Source organism: Malaclemys terrapin, chromosome 16 (assembly GCF_027887155.1).
Source record: "Malaclemys terrapin pileata isolate rMalTer1 chromosome 16, rMalTer1.hap1, whole genome shotgun sequence".
In the NCBI taxonomy this organism is placed as follows: domain Eukaryota; kingdom Metazoa; phylum Chordata; order Testudines; family Emydidae; genus Malaclemys; species Malaclemys terrapin.
The window spans coordinates 10,422,794-10,444,466 of NC_071520.1; the positions used below are offsets into that span (position 1 = coordinate 10,422,794).

Genomic DNA, 21,673 nt, shown 5'->3' on the forward strand with positions numbered 1-21,673 from the left:
AAATCTCGGATAATTTAAGCTTTAAAAACTAATTAGGGAAAAAGACTCCATGAAGTCCACTAGGGACCTCATTATTGCTAATATATTTCGTGTGGAAGGCTCTGAGCTACGGGTAACAGTACAGAGTCCTACATAGGGCAGGGCGAATAATTGTTTTTTCAGTTCAGTGGGGTGACCTGAACCAATAATATTTTGTTTTTTTCTTGTCTACATAAAAAACTGAAAAAGTTTCATTTCAGGTTGGACCCAAAACTAAACATTTTTTGCGGGAAGGGAAGCTAATTAAATCTAGCTAAATGTATAAACGAAATGTCATTTAAAAAAAAAAATCAAAATGTCTCATTTCCAAAGTGTCAAAAAAGAAATGTTTCAACTTTTTTGGAAATTATTCCCGCATTTTTGACTGAAACTATTTGCTAAATTTGACCTGAATTCGTGAACAGGTTCAGTCAATCCAGAATTGCATTTTTTGGTGAATAAACTATTTGCCAAAACAAATTCACCCAGCACTAACACCAGGATGCATAAGGTCAACAGAAATGTTTGTGATTTTATCAAATTTCAGTTAAAAGAATTTGTTGTTAATCCACCTCCTCACAGAGGTTTGGTTGACCTAACTACATCACACAGGGTGCAAAATTTTTCACAACCCTGAGTGATGTAAACTAGGTCGATCTAATTTTAAGGCATGGACCATGCCTCATATGCTTTAGAGGAGAAATAGCAAACAAGATCCTACAAAGTGCTGCCAAACATGCAAAATAAAGACATTGAGAATTGAGATAAAGATATTGAGACATCGAATTGGCCCTGTCAACACTGGTTCTTCGCTTGTGAGGTACTCCCTTCTCTTCATGTGTCATTATATAATGCCTGCATATGTAACTTTCACTCCATGCATCTGAAGAAGTGAGGTTTTTTTTACCCACAAAAGCTTATGCCCAAATAAATCTGTTAAGTCTTTAAAGTGCCACCGGACTTCTCGTTGTTTCTGTGGATACAGACTAACACAGCTACCCCCTAATAATTGAGAAAAGAGAATCCCTCTCAGCCACAGTTAATCTAAAGGTTACTTGTAACTATAGGAAGGATTATGGCTTCATACACAAGCAGGATCTGTAAACTCACATCCGTGAGGTTTTTACTCACGAAAGCTTATGCCCAAATAAATCTGTTAGTCTTTAAGGTGCCACCAGACTCCTTGTTGTTTTTGTAAACTCACACCGTAACTTTAATCACGAGGGGAGATTTTCAAAGCTGTTTAGGAAAGTTAGATGCACAACTCCCACTAAACTTATGGGAACTGTGGATCTAAATCCTTGAGACAGCTTAGAATGCCTCTGTCACTGCTGTGAGGTGAGACTATGAAACTTGTTGGTTAACAGTACAGTAGAACCCCAGAGTTACGAACACCTGGGGAATGGAGGTTGTTCGTAACTCTGAAATGTTCATAACTCTGGACAAAAAGTTATGGCTATTCTTTTAAAAGTTTACAGCTGCCAACACTGACGTAATACAGCTTTGAAACTTTACTATTCAAAAGAAAAATGCTGCTTTAACTTTTTTTGGTAGTTTACATTTAACACAGTACTCTACTGTATTTGTTTTTTTTTTCTTTTGTCTCTGCTGCTGCCTCATTGTATACTTCCAGTTCCAAATGAGGTCTGTGGTTGACTGGTCAGTTGTAACTCTGGTGTTCGTAACGTTGAGGTTCTACTGTACCTGCTTTATAACCAAGCAGGAGGCCTGTCAGCTAGCCTAGTGCACTCAACTCATAGGGAAAAGACACCTCACTGCAACATTTCATAACCAAATGGTTTAAGGGCCATTCATCCCACCTAGGAAGGAGAGCCTTAGTATAGCTGTCACCACCAAGCCTTCTACTCCCAAAGGACAGGCTGAGAGCTGCCCCGACCCAAGCGATGCCTCAATGTGTGTTGGGGGTGGGAGGGAGGAGAGGGCGCTGGCAACTCCCTGCCTGAAGGGACGGGCAGGCCCCCAATGAGAGGAGAATAAGAGGGCTTGACCCCCTCCCTCCAAGAGAGGGGACTTAAGGGGCCTATGGGGCTCGACCATAGGCCCCTTAAGCTCGGCTGTACGCGGGCTGCCTCTTCTGGCGAGACCGAGCCCAGCCTCAGCCTGCAGGAAGAGCCCAGCTCCCAGGAAGACCCCAATGCCTAATGACATGGGAACTGGGAGGGCTTGACACCCCCATCTCTCCAAGGAAAGAGAGGGGAGTGGGGGTAGGCTGACCCCTCCCTGCAGAGAGAGCTCAGCTCCCTCCAAGGGAAGGGATGGGGGCTCGACCCCAAGTCCCTAACAAGAGCTGGGGAAGGGGCTCCCTCCCTCCCGAAAGACCCCCAACCGCTAACGAGAGGAGACTAGTGGGGGGGGGGCTGAGCCCCTCCCCCAATGACGGGAAAGGGAGCGTTCCCTAGGTCCAGGGGGAGCCCAGGAAAGTCGGCGGGGAAGAAAGAGTCCCCTCGCTCCACGGAGGGGCCGGGCTCCCCTACAAACAGACACACACAGTATCTCCGAGACCTCGTACGTTCCCAGCCGCCCCCACGCCCAGGGCCTTTCTACCCACCGCCGCTCTGCTTTGCCGCCATCCAGGTTTGAACGGAGCAGGGGGCAGTGGCCCCCTCACCGTCATTTCCGGTGACGCGAGGCAGACGTCAGCCTTAGCCCATCCCCCAATGTTCCTCCTGGTGACGTGAACGCTCCGCCCAGAGCACGTTCGTGCGTCAACCCAGCCCCTCCCCGGCGGAAAATCGTTGTGGGAGGCGTCAGTCAGCTCTGAGGCCGGTGCTCGCGCGCAGGGGGGGGGGGGGGATGGTTAACGGTTCTAACCGTCGCGTTTCCCGCTCCTCATCCCCCCCTGAGGGAAAGCGAGACTGGGCTTTCCTGGAGGCTGAGGCTGGGCTCGGTCTCGCCAGAAGAGGCAGCCCGCGTACAGCGCCTCGCCCTGCCACTCACCCCACCGTCTGAGGCCTGCCCGGGCCCACGATGTAGGCAAGAGGGGGGAGCACTGAGAATAGGCCTCCCAGGGAGGGTGGCGCATAGACGAAATGCTGCGGGGGAGGGTACGTGGTAGCACACCCCAGCAACGTGGCGTGAGCCTCATGCAAAAATCAAGTATCAGGGGGTAGCCCTGTTAGTCTGTAGCTACAAAAACAACAAGGAGTCTGGTATCAAGTATCAGAGGGGTAGCCGTGCTAGTCTGAATCTGTAAAAAGCAACAGAGGGTCCTGTGGCACCTTAGAGACTAACAGATTAATTTGGGCATAAGCTTTCGTGGGTAAAACCCCCCACTTCTTCAGATGCATGGAGTGAAAGTTACAGAGGCAGGCGTTATCATGCAAAAATGTCACTGGCTCGGTGGCGTGGAAATGCTGCAGTGCAGCGTGGGCCCTCCCAAGCATCACCGGGGTGCTCTGCCCAGGGCGCCAGCCGCCTGTGAAGAGGTTGCTGCACGGCCGTGGGAGCTGGGGGAGGGGTGTGAAGCCGTGAGGCTGCCCTGCCAAAGTGACAGGACACTTTGAAAACGTCCACGGGTTTATTATGCGATATGAGGGGGTTATTGGTCCAGTAGCTTCGGGGCAGGATGCAGTGTGGTGACATTCCTTAAAAACAATCCGGGCTTGACAACTGGGTGAGTTGACCAGTGAAATTCTGTCAGTTGACCACCTATTAGTTGACCATAGTCAAATATTCCAGCAAGGATGCCATGATGTAGGCAGCAGACTGCCTTTTTGATTGAATCATGGTACCGTTCCATCCTTTTTAGAACTTGTTTCACAATTTCTGAATTAAAATAACTCAGTTAAGTAACTTGTTTATTGTAATTAGGCCTAAGTATCTGTCTATAGCTAAGACTAAGCCTGTTGGAGATCATAAAGTCTTTCTCTTCTATTACTACTGCAATAAATTAATGCTTTAAAAAAGAGGATTATTTTGATATTATTTAACTGGTCAATTGGCCAGTCATCAGATCGTTCAGCTGCCCAACCCTAAAATAATCACATTGTAGTGTAGAGTCTCACAAAGCAACTTGTTACTGTCTTACCATCCATCAATCATTGCAGTTATGGTAACATTGTCTTGGTACCAAGCCAGCAAAATATGGGACTAATGGTTTGTTGCATGACTATGTGCAAGTCACTTTACCTTTACATACGTCCATCTCTCTTTTTGTAAGATAGGTATCATCCCTATCTACCTCAGGATGATGTGGGGCTAATTTTTTGTAAATCAGTTTGACTTCCCTAGATTAAGGGGTCTATATAAATACTAAGATCTATCCTAAACAGAAAAATTGCTCTATCATATTTTATTATGAATTTTATATAGTTCCTCTAGTGATTTACTCCCCTCTTCCCCCCAGGGAGACTTAAGAGGACACCGTTAAGGTAATCATACCACAAATATTATAATTCTATATCTAGGTTCACTTCAAGATACTAAAACTGAAAGTCTTAAAATCTAATTTACTTTCCACCATTTTCACTTCTGATTTATTTGTATTTCACTCAGTTTGAACAATGATCCTAAACTGGTCAGTTCTACTTTCCAGATCTCATGCATTACCATACTATTGTGGTTTTTGTATGCATAACCCTACAAGGGAATATTTAAATCTCAAAAATCTGTTTATTGAAATTGTTGTAGACAGCTCTTGCACACTCAAAAGCTACCTGTAAAGAAAATGTGTTTCAGGGCAAAAACTAAAAATAACTGACAGCCAGCATTGTTTAATTTAAAGGGACAATATAAAGTTAAATCTTATAATGCTTATAGTTGCATGTTCCTATATTTGTGTAACCCTTATGGCTAGTCCTTAAAGTGGAGGTCACAGACCTAGCAAAAATCTCTGTCTATATAGATCAAATTGGGTAGTTGAGTGATGCACTTTAAGCATGGTCTTATCAAAGCTGCTGCTCCCATGTAATGATAGACCTCCCCAGCCCTCTCTTTGGGGTGTGGGGAGAGAGAGAGAGAACAAAACCCCACACAGACCACTTTAATCACTGGTGGTCCTCCAGGCTGGACCAGATAAGACTCCTTGGGACTGGAGACAGACCTGCAAAGAGATGCTGGGATTACAATTTGTTACTGATCCAAACTGACTAGTGGTTTGGTGGATGGCTGAGTGGTAAAGCCAAGGGACTGTTACCCCTCACAGATTCTCACCAGCAGGTGGGAAGGAATTAGAGGCATTGTTGACAAACTTATTAGAAAGAGGATGACTTTACTTGCACATACACACACACACACATATATATTATATATATGTGCAGTGAAACGATAAAAAAAATCATGATTAATTGCTCTGTTAATAGAATACCATTTATTTAAATATTTTTGGATATTTTCTACATTTTCAAATGTATTGATTTCCATTACAACAATACAAAGTGTACAGTGCTCATTTTATTTGTGATTTTTTTTTACAGTGTAAATACTTGTATTAGGTGAATTGAAAAATACTGTTTACAAGTACTATAGTACAATCTCTTTATCATGAAAGTTGAACTTACAAATGTAGAATTATGTACAAAAATAACTGCATTCAAAAATAAAACAATGTAAAATTTTAGAGCCTGGAAGTCCACTCAGTCCTACTTCTTGCTCAGCCAATCGCTCAGACAAACAAGTTGGTTTACATTTGCAGGAGATAATGCTGTCCTTGCTTCTTGTTTACAATGTCAGCCAAAAGTGAGAACAGGCATTCTCATGGCACTGTTGTAGCCAGTGTCACAAGATATTGACATGCCAGATGCACTAAAGATTCATATGTCCCTTCATGCTTCAACCACCATTGCACAAGACATGCAGCCATGCTGATGATGGGTTCTGCTCGATAACACTCCAAAGCAGTGAGGAACGACACACGATCATTTTCATCATCTGAGTCAGATGCCATCAGTAGAAGGTTGATTTCTTTTTTGGTGGTTCGGGTTACGTAGTTTCCGCATCAGTGTGTTGCTCTTTTAAGACTTCTGAAAGCATGCTCCACACCTCATCCCTCTCAGATTTTGGAAGGCACTTCAGATTCTTAAATCTTGGGTCAAGTGCTGTAGCTATCTTTAGATCTGTCACGTTGGTACCTTCTTTGCGGTTTGTCAAATCTGCAGTAAAAGTAGTCTTAAAATGAACAACGTGCTGGGTCATCATCTGAGGCTGCTATAAAATGAAATATATGGCAGAATGTGGGTAAAACAGAGCAGGGGACATCCAATTCTCCCCAACGAGTTCAGTCACAAATTTAATTAATGCATTTTTTTAATGAGCATCATCAGCATGGAAGCATGTCCTCTGGAATGGTGGCTGAAGCATGAAGGGGCATGCGAATGTTTAGCATATCTGGCACATAAATACCTTGTAATGTCAGCTATAAAAGTGCTAGACAAATGCTTGTTTTCGCTTTCTGATTACGTAAATAAGAAGAGGGCAGCATTATCTCCTGTAAATGTAAACAAACTTGTTTGTCTTACGGATTGGCTGAACAAGAAGTAGGACTGAGTGGACTTGCAGGCTCTAAAGTTTTACTTTTTTCTGTTACATAACTGCCCTCAAAACAAAACAATCTAAATTTGTTGTTGCACTTTCACAACAAAGATTGCACTACAGTATTGTATGAGGTAAATTGAAAAATACTATTTATTTTATCATTTTTACAGTGCAAATATTTGTAATAAAAATACACATTTTTTATTCTGTGTTGTAATTGAAATCAATATGTGAAAATATAGAAAAACATCCAAAATAGTTAATAAATTTCAATTGGTATTCTATTTAACAGTGAGATTGAATCTGCGATTAAGCGTGATTAATTTTTTTTTAGTTAATCACGTGAGTTAGCTGCAACTAATATTATATGTATTCTGTTGCTGTGTTTTCCAAGTTTATGATTGTATTCCCTTTCCCTAATAAAGATTTCCATTATTTGTACAGGGTCTTGCAGTGCTTGCACATGGGGAAGTTCTTCCTATTAAGGGCACGCAGCGCAGGCGTATTTAGTTTTCCCAGGGTTCTGAACTGGTTTCATTATTCAAGAGGGACCATAGATGTATTGAACCTGGCCCTTTTTGCTGCCATTAGCCACCTGAAAGTAGTGTTACATTTGTAGTTTTTTCCCCTGCTGCCTTGCTCTGTGAAAGACCCAAACAAACAAGAGACAAACAAGTACAGGAGAAACTGACAAATGAAACTGATAATACACACACTGCTATCAAATGCACCAAGAAACTGAAAAATTGAGAAAAACATTTCTTTATTCTCTTTGTTATAGTAATCCTAGCAGTTTCTTGTGACAATAGTAGGTAAGAAGCTTCAGATTAAAGTGTGTTGTTTTTTTTTTGTTATTTAAGTTGGTATCACTGTAAATTCTCAGAGCTAAAGGGTTGATTCCTTCATACTTCTACAATGGTTTAAATTACGTTTCAAAGGCAGCCATAGTAGACTGATTCCTTCCCTTCTTAAGAGCCAGATTGGTGAATGCTTACTAATGTGTGACTAGTCTCATTCAATTTAAAGGCTCACCAGCAGAACCCCGCACGTATACAGAACAAAATACTCATTCCCTACTATTAAATTAATTAAGAGGTCAATCAAAGACTTAACAGAATAAATAGCTCTTAGTTTTTCTTCTGCACCAGATCCTGATACGCAGCTTCACTTGTTTGACATCTCACCATGCACTGGATTGATTACCATCTGTTTAGCACTTCTTGTTATAAGAGTAGAGGTTTTCCTTGGCCAACATTTTCCTTCCTCATGCTGTTAGGTAATGTGCTGAGATGGCTGCATTCCAAATGTTCTATGTGCCTATAACTGTGGTGCACTTCAGGATCTTTTAGAATGTAGAGTACTGAGTCAATATAAATTAATGATAGTTTCACTAAAGTTCAGCAGTAAAAAATAACTGCTTATGTGCAAAATGTAAATTACCATACATTCTGAGAATACTGAATGGATTTTTAATTTTTACTCTTAGTTTGTATGCTATGAAGAGCCCTTACAACTCTGCTCAATATGTATTGTAATCAGTGGGTTGGTGTGTACATGTATCTTTGCATTCTACATGGAATCTGAATTGTGATGTAAGCCCTATACAGCTTAAAACTATAGGATATTTTCCTTTGTGGATCAGGTAGTGGGTGCTAGTGCTTTTAATAATAAATAAATAATTAGCTCTTACAAAGTTTTAGAACAGGCACTCCAACTGCACTGTTATTAATTTTTGAATGGCCATGATGTACTCAGTATAGGCGCATGTCTGAAATCCTAGGTAACCGCAGATTTATTACAATGTAAAGTCTGACTTATATGTAAGGAGATATCATCGATAGGTAACAGTGCACCTATCCAATGCATCTAAGAAGCTGATGACATGTCAACAGCTTTCAAGACTGGTAAAGGCTGGATGGAAGATTAATTCAATATAAACATTTGCAGGATTGCCCACTGGTAATATCTATTTGGCCGTCTGGCTATTTATAGTAAGGTTGTGCAGATTGTTCTTTAAAACATTTGTTCATCTTTAAAAAGGATGCAACTATTCAGTTTTGCCTGAGTAAAGACCCATGGCTGCATAAATGAGCCGTTATAATTGTGGTTATACTGTAAGCTTCATCCTTTGGATAAAAGAGAGATTACTTTTAAAGTAAAGCGTACTATAGGGCATGCTCAAATTCACAACTTCTGCATTGCTTCCCCATGCAGCAATGTATATGTCTAAATGCTGTGGGTGAAATTCTGGTCTTGTTGGAGTCAATGGCAAAACTCCAATGGACTTCAGTGGAGTCAGGTTTTCATCCTGTATTTATTTACACACTAGGCCACTGAAGTCTATTACATAAATAATGCACGTTTTAAAGATTGCTTGGGTTCTCATACTTCCATAAGAATTTTTTCTTTTTAAAAAGAATCTAAAATACAGATCACACACATAGTATTAAAGTAATATATCAAATATACAAACTCAAGAAATACAGGGACAACTAAAACGCCATCCATATTAGCTATTTATAGATCATTAGTACACAAAGGGTTTTTCATACAAGATAGACGCAGTCCCTGTCCTGAGGAACTTACAGTCTAGGTAGGATAAGACACAGGATGACAAGAGGCAAGGATGTGAAAAAGAAGGGGGATTTACACTGTAGGAGGTCGTGAGGCTTTAAAACAAAGCACACAGACACACCCTCTATATGTCATCTCAGTTCTTGTAAAAGTGTGGTGGCCTCTTTAAGGGGATGTGCTGTTGTGCAGGGTCACTACTAGCTCTCAGCTCTTTAAGGAAAGGAAAATTGTGGGAGCTGTACTCCTGGGGGACAAGGATCATAACCAAAGTAACTATAAGAGCGGCCTGTGCTCAGTGTCAAAGATATTTGGACAGAGGACTGGCTAAAAGGCACCAGGCAAGAAGAACAGCCAGGAGAAACATTCAGGGAGTAGGAGGAACTGGCGTCTCCACCTTTGGATCCCTGGTTTCATTTTGTAAGGCCATGTAGGAAATGGCCCGCGTAAAAGTTAAGCAAGGTTTGAGTGAAGGAGACACACTTGTTCACAATTCAGGATATCCAAGCTGTAATCTGGAGTTGAGGAAGAGGCCTGTTCTATTACCCCTCAGCAGCGGGGCAAGCTGGTACTCTCTAGTAGAAGGGGAAAAGGGACAAACAGACTACCGACTGAGCCTGACATGAGACAGAGAAATAGAGAGCCCACACAGGACTGGTGAGAGACTACTTTGCCTTCGTTTTGTATGGACTTGTTTTATTGACCCGAGAATAAAAAGGGTGTACATAGGTTTAGTTGGAAGTTTATACAAAGCTGATAATATCCCACCTTAATTGAATAGTCTCATTATAGTTGGTATGGCAACACCCATTTTTTCATGTTCTCTGTTTATATAAATCTTCCTACTGTATTTTCCACTGCATGCATCCGATGAAGTGGGTTTTAGCCCATGAAAGCTTATGCCCAAATACATTTGTTAGTCTCTAAAGGGTACATCTACACTACCCGCCGGATAGTGATCGATCTATCGGGGATCGATGTATCGCGTCTTGTCTAGACGCGATACATCGATCCCTGAACGCACTCCCCGTCGACTCCGGAACTCCACCAAGGCGAGAGGCGGAAGTGGAGTTGACGGGGGAGCGACGGCCATCGATCCTGCGCCGTGAGGACGCAAAGTAAGTCGATCTAAGATACGTCGACTTCAGCTACTCTATTCTCGTAGCTGAAGTTGCGTATCTTAGATCGATCCCCCCCAGTGTAGACCAGGCCTAAGGTGCCACAAGTACTCCTCGTTCTTTTCACAAAGCCATCCCTTCACCAGAGGGAGATGGTGGGCCAACAAGAGATGCAGCCACACTTATCAACTAAGCCATCACCACCAGAGAAGTAAGAACCCCATTACAGCATTTTTTGTGGGGGGGAGGGGAAGGGGGGGAAGAGACGAGGTATTTACATTTTTTTGTCAAGCTGGCTCATGTGGGAATCAGTGTTGGGAAAAAAAACAAAAGTGATTTCAAAGGAGAGATTTGAAGAAGAAAAAAAATCCTTAAAAAGAGATTAGAACTAACTTTTAGGGAGAACACCTCCTATGGTATTTTTTGATGCATGCTTACCTAGACTTTATAGATAACTCCTTAGCTCTGGAAAGAAACTGTAAGGGGGTTCAGACATTTTCAAAAGGTGCAAATAGCTGTTCAGGCACCCAATTTATATAATCTTTCATTGTGAGTTAGACACTTACCAGCCTTTGAAAACTTCCCCCAAGTTTCTTTTCATACAAAGAAAACATGGACCTTGCTTTTCACATAAACAGTGCACTCCCCTAGTATTATGAAAAATTGTTTTATGTTCACTCACTTTTATTATAATTCTTACCCTTTATATTTATTTGCACAGGTAAAATTTAAGGAAAACATTCTGAAACTCCACCCATATTTTTGCTTATAGAACACACTGTGAGTGCACATAGTATTCCTCAGACAAATCAGACACTACCCCTGTCCTGAGAAACTCGCATTTGAGCACACTTCTTATAATGAATATGTGTCTTTTGTTATCAGGCTCCCCCAAAGTTATAGCCCCTTGGTTGCTGAATTTTTGTTTATGCTGAAATCTTGTACACTGAACTCCTGACATCACCAAAGCAAGAGTCTGTCCACGTGGCAAAAGGTAAATTGAGTGAATTATTAACAATTCTTTTTGTGTGTGAACTGAAGTGCTAGAATCCCAGGGGGAGGATTATTTATATTTGTTTATGTTGGCCCGGAAAATGTAGTAGGCTCTTCTCAGACAGACACAAAAGGATGCTCCTTGCTCCACAGTGCTCTGTATCTAAGATCTTAGACAGAGATGAAGGTTTTAAGGGAAGAGGAACAATTCATGGGAAACTTTTATGTAGATCAAAGACTGATGCTCAGTTTTTCCAAAGAACAGATGCAGTGTGAACAGTGGTAGTGAAAGCTACCTAGATACTTATGCCCTTATCACCATAATATGAATGCCTCAAGTAATTAAAGATAAATGTCTTCTTCATCACACAGAGTAGTTGAATTTTATTAAATGACAGTGACTTTGATTAAGTGTGTTAAGAACTATTGAGGGGAAGAAGAAATGGGTTTTCCATTTGTTTTTGAATGCTGTTAAAGTCTGTGGTCTTTCTTATCCCTTCTAGGAGTGAGTTCTATTGGTACAGTTCCCATGAAAGTTCTCCCCCCTCTATTCACAAACTTCTCCCAGTTGGCCAAGTTTCACTTGTTTCAGGGCTTGTGTATATGGGGATACTCAGGAAAGTTAAGACAAATTAACTAAGGTGTTAAGATCATACATATTCATTACAGCACGTTAAATCCCCATATGGACGCTCTCATCTGAAATAAAGTGGCCATCGTTGAATTTAGCATAGCTAATCTAGGCTGTCAGAGGGAAGGGAAAGAAAGGTGATCTTTTGGGTAACTTTTTGTTCTAATATTCAAAGCCCACAATGGGATTGACCCAAGACTTTGATTTGGACTTTGCATTCAACACAGCCAGTACATAAGAGAGGAGTGCAACATTGAGGAATACAAAGAGATGAGTGTAGGCAGATAGATTGCCTATTGAGTTTTGCCATAAATAGCATTCTTTCTGCATATGTGCTTTCATTTCTAGATATGAATTGCAGTAATGAAGCCAGAAGGTTGCAAGTGTATGCATTGCTATTGCTGGAAGCATACGTGATAGGAGGGGACACAGTCTTTTGGCCAGTAGTGGATGATCTTGAAATATCATACAAGCTGTATACTGAGATACATCAGAGATGGATTTACAACCTTAAATTTACTGCCATAAGAATTAATCTTGGCCACTTAATATTTTAACCTATTTGTGTATAAATGTAAATGGTTGTACTCATTGCTATAGTACCCCAATTGTCATGGCTTCTGGTTGCAAGCATTCTTACCTAGCACCCCCTGCAAGCTATCTGCCATCCAGCTTGGAAATTACCTAATTCCAACCTCTTCCAGGGTAACAAAATATCAAAGTGTAGTCCAAAGTCCCAAAGAATCAGCCTAGCTTCTGGGCCCTGTTCTCAAGCCCTTCCTGGGATTTCATTGGAGTCCTTTTCTCCACTTTGGTATTGAGTACTGTCCCTATTCAGCCTAAGTCTTTGGGAGGCTTCTAGCTTCTAACAGTCTTAAGCCAGAGAGCAGATTTGTGTGAAAGGCCTACTTTCCCCAGACTGAACTCTTAGCCCATTTATGAGGCCTTAGTGCAGGGGTAGGCAACCTATGGCACACGTTCCAAAGGCGGCACGCGAGCTGATTTTCAGTGGCACTCACAGTGCCCGGGTCCTGGCCAGTCCGGGGGGCTCTGCATTTTAATTTAATTTTAAATGAAGCTTCTTAAACATTTTAAAAACTTTATTTACTTTACATACAACAGTTTAGTTATATATGATAGACTTATAGAAAGAGACCTTCTAAAAACATTAACATGTATTACTGGCACGTGAAACCTTAAATTAGAGTGAATAAATGAAGACTCGGCACAACACTTCTGAAAGGTTGCTGACCCCTGCCTTAGTGTCTGGGTGATTACCAGATCCTTCTTAGTCCCACCCTCTCTGGCTGAAAAGTAACTCATTACTACACAGGTGAACTGAAGGTGTCTGACTTTCCCTTTAATCATTTCTAGCCTATGATGAAGTGTCACCCCATCACAATAAATGTCATTCACCTCCTGACAAGTATGGGGGTACTCTTTGATTTTAATACTGTATCTGTATTTGTCATTAGCATGGTGTGTTTGTCCCGTAATTGGGAGTGGATATTTCAGCCTAGAAGTTTGTCTGGATAGCAGAGCCTACCTGCCTAGAGAAACAAAGAGGAAAAGCCCTTTCTAATAGTCATCTAACAAATTACACATAAGGGTTGTTAAGTGACAGTTGCAAAGAGAATAGCCTTAATGGCTCTAGCCTGCTCTTATGGGGAGCACCCAACCCAGTTTGAACAGGATGAGTCAGATAGGGTGACCAGATGTCCCGATTTTATAGGGACAGTCCCAGTTTTGGGGTCTTTTTCTTATATAGGCTCCTATTACCCCCCACCCCCGTCCGGATTTTTCACATTTGCTGTCTGGTCACCTTATCAGACAGAGACCTACAGACCAACAAGATTTGAGTTGGCTATGAAACTGTAAATTGGTTCAGTTCCATTCCTGTGACGTAAGAGGAAAGCCTACCTAACAGCTTGTAGTGAGGCATAAAATTAGATTAAAAGTGTATAGGCTACTTGTTGTTTTTTTAAATCTGTTCTCGGATGCTTTGTTCTAACTGCTAAATAAAAATACTGTGTTTTATAAAGGTTGCTGGTCAATATCACTGGTCACAGGTTTCTAAAGAGAGAGCCTGCAGGTCAAGTGATTGGTATACAGAGAGTAACGTACCTGGGTCCTGCTCTAAGAATCACAAGTTGTCAGACACAGGTAACAACAAGAGGCCAAACACCTGAATTGGGTGCACTCAGGGACCAGAAAGGCATAGAGGTGCAGGTAGCCCCATAACTACTGAAATGTAAGAATAATGATTTATTTTCCTAATATTTACAATAAAACAAGTAGTTCACTGTTACTAGACGAATATCTTATTTATGTCTGCAATAAAAACCAGATGAAAAAACACCCTACATTTTACATACCTCATCCTCTAGCTTGTTTTATGCTCTGACAGGAACACCACTGACTTTGCAAAAGTGATTTATTAAGCTTCACGATCTATCAAGAGACGTGAATATTGATGTGTTCACATTAACATCCTGTGTAACAGCTGAATACTAGATCTGTCATGATACAATGAGAATCATATGTTGCAGTTCAACAAATGACAGAAGGCTTAATTAAAACAAAATTGACAAGGTATCAGAGGGTTTTAAGACAAAACAGCTTTATTTTACAAAAGGGAAAGCGTGAAGAAAGGACTGCTTGGTAGAGAAAACATGCATGGAAAGGAGGGGAATATTAAAAACAACTTATTGAAAGGCAAAACTAGTATGTAGAAGTGTGAACTTGCACTACTTGATAAAAATAATTGTAGTTTACTTTTATCTAGAAATGTACAAAGCCTTCAAAAGTACAGCTATTCCAGTATTTAGCTATATTAATGGTTTAAAAGATGGCTAAATCCAGTTATTTTAGTTGCAAGTTTTAAGTGAAGATACCAATTGTAAAGTTCTTTTTAGAGTATTTAAACAGAAGGATTTTACCAGGCAGTACATCGTTAGACTGAAACAGACAGATGTTAAATGCCATCACAATTAAAACTGATTGGTAGAGTTTTAATTCTAACTGGCACTTTTGTTTTCCTAGAACAAATGCAGTCTGCAAGCTAATGGGTGTTTTGTTAGCTATTCAGATCCTTTCCTTGCTTCAAACCAAAATACTACAGAGAAAACACTTTGTTAGAGCTCAATTTAACAATAATTGGCCTCCTTGGCCAGTAGCTTGGGGGAGGCTCTTCTGGACTTTGCATAGATGCCAATTTTGATCCATAGGGGAACCTGTAAACTTTCCATACTTTTTGCTGGCTATATCCTGCTTCTAATGCAGGAGATTGACTTTGTCCCATCCACTTAATTGACATCAAGGGGGATGCTCAGAAAATCCCCCAAATGTCTTAATGTAGATGATGTGTTCTTCCCTGATTAATCTGTCTCGGACATCAGCCAGACACAGAAAGATCTGCCAAACAATTCATATCTTCTTCTAATATTGATGAGTTATAGAGAGACATACGCACATCTCTCTTTGGCTGACCTCCAGAAAGGTGCAGTGATGTGAATTAATTTGGGAGTTAGCTAGATGGCGTTACAGCTTACATATATGTTGCTACATTGATGTGACTTTTTGGAGTCCAAGTCTGTTTGTTGGTTAGATGTTTCTGGAATTAGATGTAAATTGTGTGGTGTCTAAACTGCATTATATAGCAAAATGGAAGTAGTTATTTCGGGACTAGGCTGGGCCAAAACAACAAGTTGTTAATGTTTTTGGAGAAAAGGCTGAAGAAGAAGCATCACTGAAACCAAGTTTCTAACGGATTGGGAAATACTCTCATCTCCCCTTCAAATGTAGATGATTTTTTAAAAATAGGTCAGTTTTAAAGAGTGGCTGAGGAACACAACCACAATTACATAATGTAATTTATTCTTTGTCTTTTAAAATTGATCACACATCTACAGATGGATATGTAAGATCTGAAAATAAGGATTTCAGAGTTGTGGATCAAAAGATAAAAGAGCTCATTTATGTCAAGTCTCCACTTCCCAGGCATTTCTTTGGCTTTCTACCATGTAAGCGTTATTGGAATTTGTAAATGGGTGTTATGGATAAAATGTAATGAATAGGCCTGAGTTTTGTCATATGAAACAAAAATGAAGATGCTGGATTACACTTACAAGTTAGCAACAAAAATACTGCAAGCCAGAAGGAGCATGATTCTTATGTAAAATAAGTACTAAAGGAGATAAGCCTTTTTGTTTTTAATTATGTAGTCTGGCACTGGCAAATCATTTTTCTAAGAACTTATACATAATAGTCTGTTTTATTTGCTGGTGTTTATGACAGAGTACAAAAGCAAAATCATAGCTTAACATGACTGATTACTTTAAAAGAAAGAAGCTGGAACCTCTTTAGAGAATTAATCCAAAAATTCCAACAAGCATAATTATCTCTACACTATAACCTGATGTATGTGATGGCAAGCATGAAAAGAACAAACGAACAATATTGGTGCTTTGTTCATAATGTAGGTAAAACCATCACGATGAGCAGTGACAGATTATGTACAAGGAATCTTGCAAAAGACTGTACAAGAAGTTTAGATATTATTAGCTGCCTTTTTATTCAGAATCACGATTTTGGTACTGTATATATTTAAGATGTTCTTTTTCTGAGTGGGTGTGGTTATTCCTGTCTTGGAGAACTCAGTGACATCCTACATGTTACTTTATTTAATTCTTTCTGAATTAGCAGTTGTGTCCTATTTGGTTTGTCAGATTAGGCCAAGAAATATTCAGTATTTTGCAAGAGCTATCGCTTGAGTCTAAAATCAGTTATTCATGTTAATTTGTGTTTGAATATTTTTAAAATATGCTTTATATGACCAAGACAACAATGGCAAATGAAATGAATTAACTTCAGCAGTAAAAATGGGTTGAATTTGACCAAAATTGTTTGCTGGCCCTTAGGCCATTGCAAGTCCAAAATATAATTTTTGAACTTTTGGGATAATACTGCCCTTTCTTAATACTCCTGACATTGTAAGAAAGAACTAAACATAAAATAATTTAACATCCCTTTTCCCAACCAAAACACCAACCTCTTCCCTTGCTACTTGGACTAGAAGACCTCCAGAAGCTGCATACTCCTTTTCTGGGGTAGAGAAAGCATCTTGTGTCACTGCAACAACCCTGCTCTATGGTCACAGAGCACCACTGATGGTCCTCAGAGGAATCATGTTTAACCCCTTTCAGCCAAAGGAAGGTAACTAAAATATCAGGCCTTGAAAGAGGAAATGCACTAGGCAAGGGAGTTCCTCTGTAGAAAACATTCCCTTTAAAAAAGGCTATTTTTATTAATGTTGGTTCTTAAAGTGATGGATCGGGGCTTCCTCATCCTGAATTTTAATCTTATTTGACAGGAATTTTATTTGTGTATATGTGATTTTATACTGTAATCGATGGTTTGAGCTTGCTGTTTAGTTACGTTGAAAGAGATAATATATAGAATTCAGAGCTCCAGTTGGAAAACCACACCCCAAAGACATTTGCCTTCAAATCTTCTCTGTTTTTAGGTACAGTTGTCAAATTATGAATGGAGGGGAAGGGACAGTGGCAATTTGCTCATCTTTTCACTTACAAAGGCTGCAGTTGGCTCAAAGATTCTTTCATGTGTCCACAGGCCCCACCTTCAGAATTGCAATGAGATCTTCATTTGGAGCTTTTGAAAATAAAATACATATATTTTCTTTGCCTTTTTTTGTGTTTTGAGAACACTAAGGGATATTGGGAAACAAACTAAGATCCTTGACATTACTCTTAATGATTTACCTATCAACTATAATATAATAAAGCATATTTCATTGCTTCTTTAGGCCAAGTTCTTTGTACACACGGAGGCTCCTTGCAGCCCTCCATGTTCCCTGTGTGCTACTCTCCCATCCCCTTCTAGTTCTGGAACCTTCCCCTCTTCCTCTTGCCAGGAGCTCTATACCTACCCACTTCCCCCATCCTTATTACGTTGATTCTCCCAATTTCCCTCTTCTGATTTTCCCTAAAATCAGTAGGGTTCTGTCCATTGAGGCCTAGAACATTCCTGGAAATTTGGAATTGATCAGATCCAGCATTCAAGAGTTATTGGCTGGAAATACAACTTGGCCTATATATGCAATGAAGCATGTGACCCCTCTCCTTTAGAAGCTCATGGACACATGTCTAAAATCAGGGATGGCTATGTTTTTTGCCACCCCAAGCACGGCAATCAGGCGGCCTTCGGCGGCACGTCTGCGAGCAGTCCGCTGGTCACGCGGATTTGGCGGCGTTTCTGCGGGTGATCTGCTGGTCCCGCGCCTTCGGCGTACCCACCACCGAAGCCACGAGACCGGCAGACCTCCCGCAGGCATGCCGCCGAAGACTGCCTGTCTGCCACCCTCACAGTGACCAGCAGGCCACCCCCGCAGCTTGCCACCCCAGGCACGCGCTTGCTGCGCTGGTGCCTGGGGCCGCCCCTGTCTAAAATGATCTCTTGCTTGATTTTACCCAGAGTGGCATACCAGCTGAAGGTACGTATTTTTGGGGCTTCACAAGCTTGGCCAGTAATACAATAGACCTACATTTTCTAAACATTAAACAAATTAGCTAACTATTTGCATTTTTGTTCACATCAGGTTGTAATGGTCAAACTTAAATGCCAACAGTTGGAAATTTATACTAACTATGTAAACTTCACTATTAACTAGCAACTTTTCTGAAAGAGAACACTAGCCGTCATTTAAAAATAAAAACACCAGTGCAGAGAACTGGGTTCTCTGTCAGTTTGGGCCATCATAAAGAGATGAAGGCAGGGATCAGTAGGAGGCAGGGCTTTTATACTCTTGGATTTAGAATACTGGATTTGAGGGACAGAGGCATGCACCCTTTCATAGTTACAGAGCTAGCTGCACTTCTGTCCCTTTTCTGATCTCAGAAAGTATGTCTACACAGGGATAAAAGACCAGCCGCACAGCCACGGCTGGCCTGGGCCACCTGACTCAGGATGTGGGGCTAAACATTGCTGTGTAGATGAGCTCTGGGACCCTCCACTCTCACAAGGTCCTAGAGCTCGGGCTCCAGCCTAAGCCAGAATGTCTATACATCAGTTGTTCAGTGCTGGAGCCTGAGCCCCTCAAGCCCAAGTCAGTGGACTCAGGCTAGCCACAAGTGTTTTAATCCCTGTGTAGATGTACCCTGAGTATACCCACCTCAGGTTTTAGTGCCTTTACCTATCTCAGTGTGGAATTTCACAATTCTTCCATTCTTTGATAGCGCCCTGGGCTAAAGAATCCTGTGTATCCACTGTGCATACCCTGCAGCTCCAACCAAGTTCAGGCCCCTGTGATTCTTCCTACTATGACTAGTAGCTTACAGTGACCAGACAGCCTTCTTAAAAGTATCACTTATTTTAACAGTTGGGAAAAAGCAAAAGAAAAAAAGGATTTTAAAACAATCTACACACACAGGTGTTTTACCCAAAGTTTAGTAGCCTAGGCAGGCCTAATTTAGAGACCCCCACTGCAGGTGCCTGAACAACAACTGCTGAGAGAGAACGAACATGAACTTTAAACTTTGCTATAGTTCTTCTCTCCCCCCAGGCTTTGACCCTTCTGGTGAAAACCAGTCCTGCAAGAGATCAAGACAGGAACAACTCTCAAGTGTTTGCTGAGGGCTAGCTTATCTTAAGCCATTTTTTTCCTTCTTGAATGTTTCCTGTGGAGATAAACCACTGTAGTCATACAGAAAACACATCAACATTCAGTATTTCTTAAATTTATTCCTGCTCAGTGCCAGATCAGTGGCACCCCTCTAATGGATAATTGCCTTACTACCATGGCTCCTGTGGTCACATGGCAGGGCACACAACACCCACTGTGTACAGCAAAAGCAATACTTTAGGAGAACACCAGTAACTGGTAACTAATCTTTTTCCTTAACCTCTCTTTCTCTCGTAAGGGACCACATCTGCATGAGTTCTATGCAGAGGACGCAATGTTTGCAGAATGGGAATGTTTCACTTTTTTATTTGCACATCTTTTCCACACCAAAATAAAGAGGAGACTGCAGTACTTCAAATGTACAAAAATTACTATGCCTAGGCAATTTATAGTATTTAGTGTCAAATGTTCGTTGTGATTATGGACATTTTTGGATTTAAATTAAAAAGCTTACATCACACTTGCACGTGTAAAGCGATGTCATCTGTTTTTTATCCAATGCGCAATTCAAGAATTCCTATAATTGATTCCCCTTGACAGCTTAAGTACCCGCACTCGCCTACACCGCACATACTGTGCTTCCTGACATAGTCTATGTTGGGAGTTACAAATTGAGCTATGATATTTCAACAGAGGAAACTAGTTAAGTCAGGTCAAATAAAATAAGAAGCAAAATCTGCTGGGGTTCTTTCAAGTGGCTGTCAAATGGCTCAAGCATCAGTAACAGTGTAATAGTTTTTAAATGTTGATGGGCTGTCAGAAGAAAAATATATTAGAAAAACAAAATGAAAGTATGGGTGCAGGATTGTTATTGCTCAGACAGACTGCAAGTCTTCTGTATTATTCGTGCAATTTAATTTGGTCTGGAAGTCTGCTGTGATGTGTTCCTTTGGGGTCTGCTGAATGACAATCATGCTGAACAGAATCCCTACGGATGAGCTCAGATGCTACAGTGATGACAATATAAGTATTTGGATAAATAAAGGAGTTTTTTCCTTCATGCTGACAAGCCATCAATGCTTTGTTGGATAAACGTGTTTATATCCAATACAGTGTATCCCAACCTTTTGGTGCAACTCTAGTGCTCCAGAAAGTTGGAAGTTATACAACCAGCTTACCAGACTAAGGCCTCAGCTGTGCAAAACAGTGCTTATTCTACCTATTTGCTTTAACATGCTTTGACTTGAGATGCAGCTTGGGCAGCTCCTGTGTCTTACATGTCATCCAAGCTCGATAACGTGTAAGAGTATCCAACTTCGTAACTGCATAGGACAGGAAACAGGCATTGGTAGGGTACTTGTGTTCTCCACAGCAGCTGATCATTAAAGACCCAATTCTGCAACCATTAGTCAAGTTCAAATGCACTTATTCAGTTAATTCTCCAGTAACAGTGTGCATAAATGAGTGCTAGTCAATATAACTAAAGTTGCAAAAGCAGGGACAGCTCAGACTACTAGCAACAAAAGCTTGAACCATCATTTCTGGTACATGTACCATTACTTGAGATCTAAGCAAATATATGAATATGAAGTGGTTTGATTTTTAAGAGAACTATTTGAAATGTAGATGGAGATATTTACTTTTCTGGCAGTGTCAAAGCATTCCTCTATTATACATGCTCCTTCCAATTTTATGAACCAATTCTAAAAGACAAGCAAGCAAGTTGTGCCAGTGACCATTACTTACCTTTATAACAAAACAAAAACCAAAACAAACAAAAAAGAGAGAACCTGGAGGTGGCCAGGACCAACAGAAGTTTTTGACAAAACCCAGAAGAAGGAAAAATAATCTTATGGGTTCTATGACCATAGATAAGATGATATTATTGTGTTCTCCCTGGAGGATTTTCCCTTGAACCAGGCCAACCTATAGCAGTGTCTTGCTGACAAGTAAAGAATCCAGACCTCCTTCATACTGCCCTTTTGTACACAAGTTATCTAGTACAGGGTACCATTGGAGTGGCACAATGCACTCCATCCTCTCTTCCATCTAGAACTGAGCAAGCCATATCCACAATACTTCAACCATTTCTGACCTGAGAAGCAAAGAACTTATGCCAAGATTCAATATAATACACTTTGATAGGCTTTCAGTGTTCACATATGACCTGTATCAGAGGGGTAGCCATGTTAGTCTGAATCTGTAAAAAGC

General features: G+C 40.8%; 1 long non-coding RNA gene across 3 annotated transcripts; it reads left to right on the forward strand.

The window, feature by feature from the left end:
- Positions 1-2,842: 2,842 nt before the first annotated feature.
- Positions 2,843-14,181, forward strand: LOC128824496 (uncharacterized). 3 transcript variants are annotated; one of them, XR_008442482.1, is made up of 3 exons: positions 2,843-3,008; positions 11,085-11,193; positions 12,172-14,181. It is a non-coding gene; the product is annotated as an uncharacterized LOC128824496 (long non-coding RNA). The 3 variants fall into 3 exon arrangements; XR_008442483.1 differs by lacking the exon at positions 2,843-3,008 and adding an exon at positions 10,058-10,410; XR_008442484.1 differs by lacking the exon at positions 2,843-3,008 and adding an exon at positions 10,921-10,979.
- Positions 14,182-21,673: the final 7,492 nt, after the last annotated feature.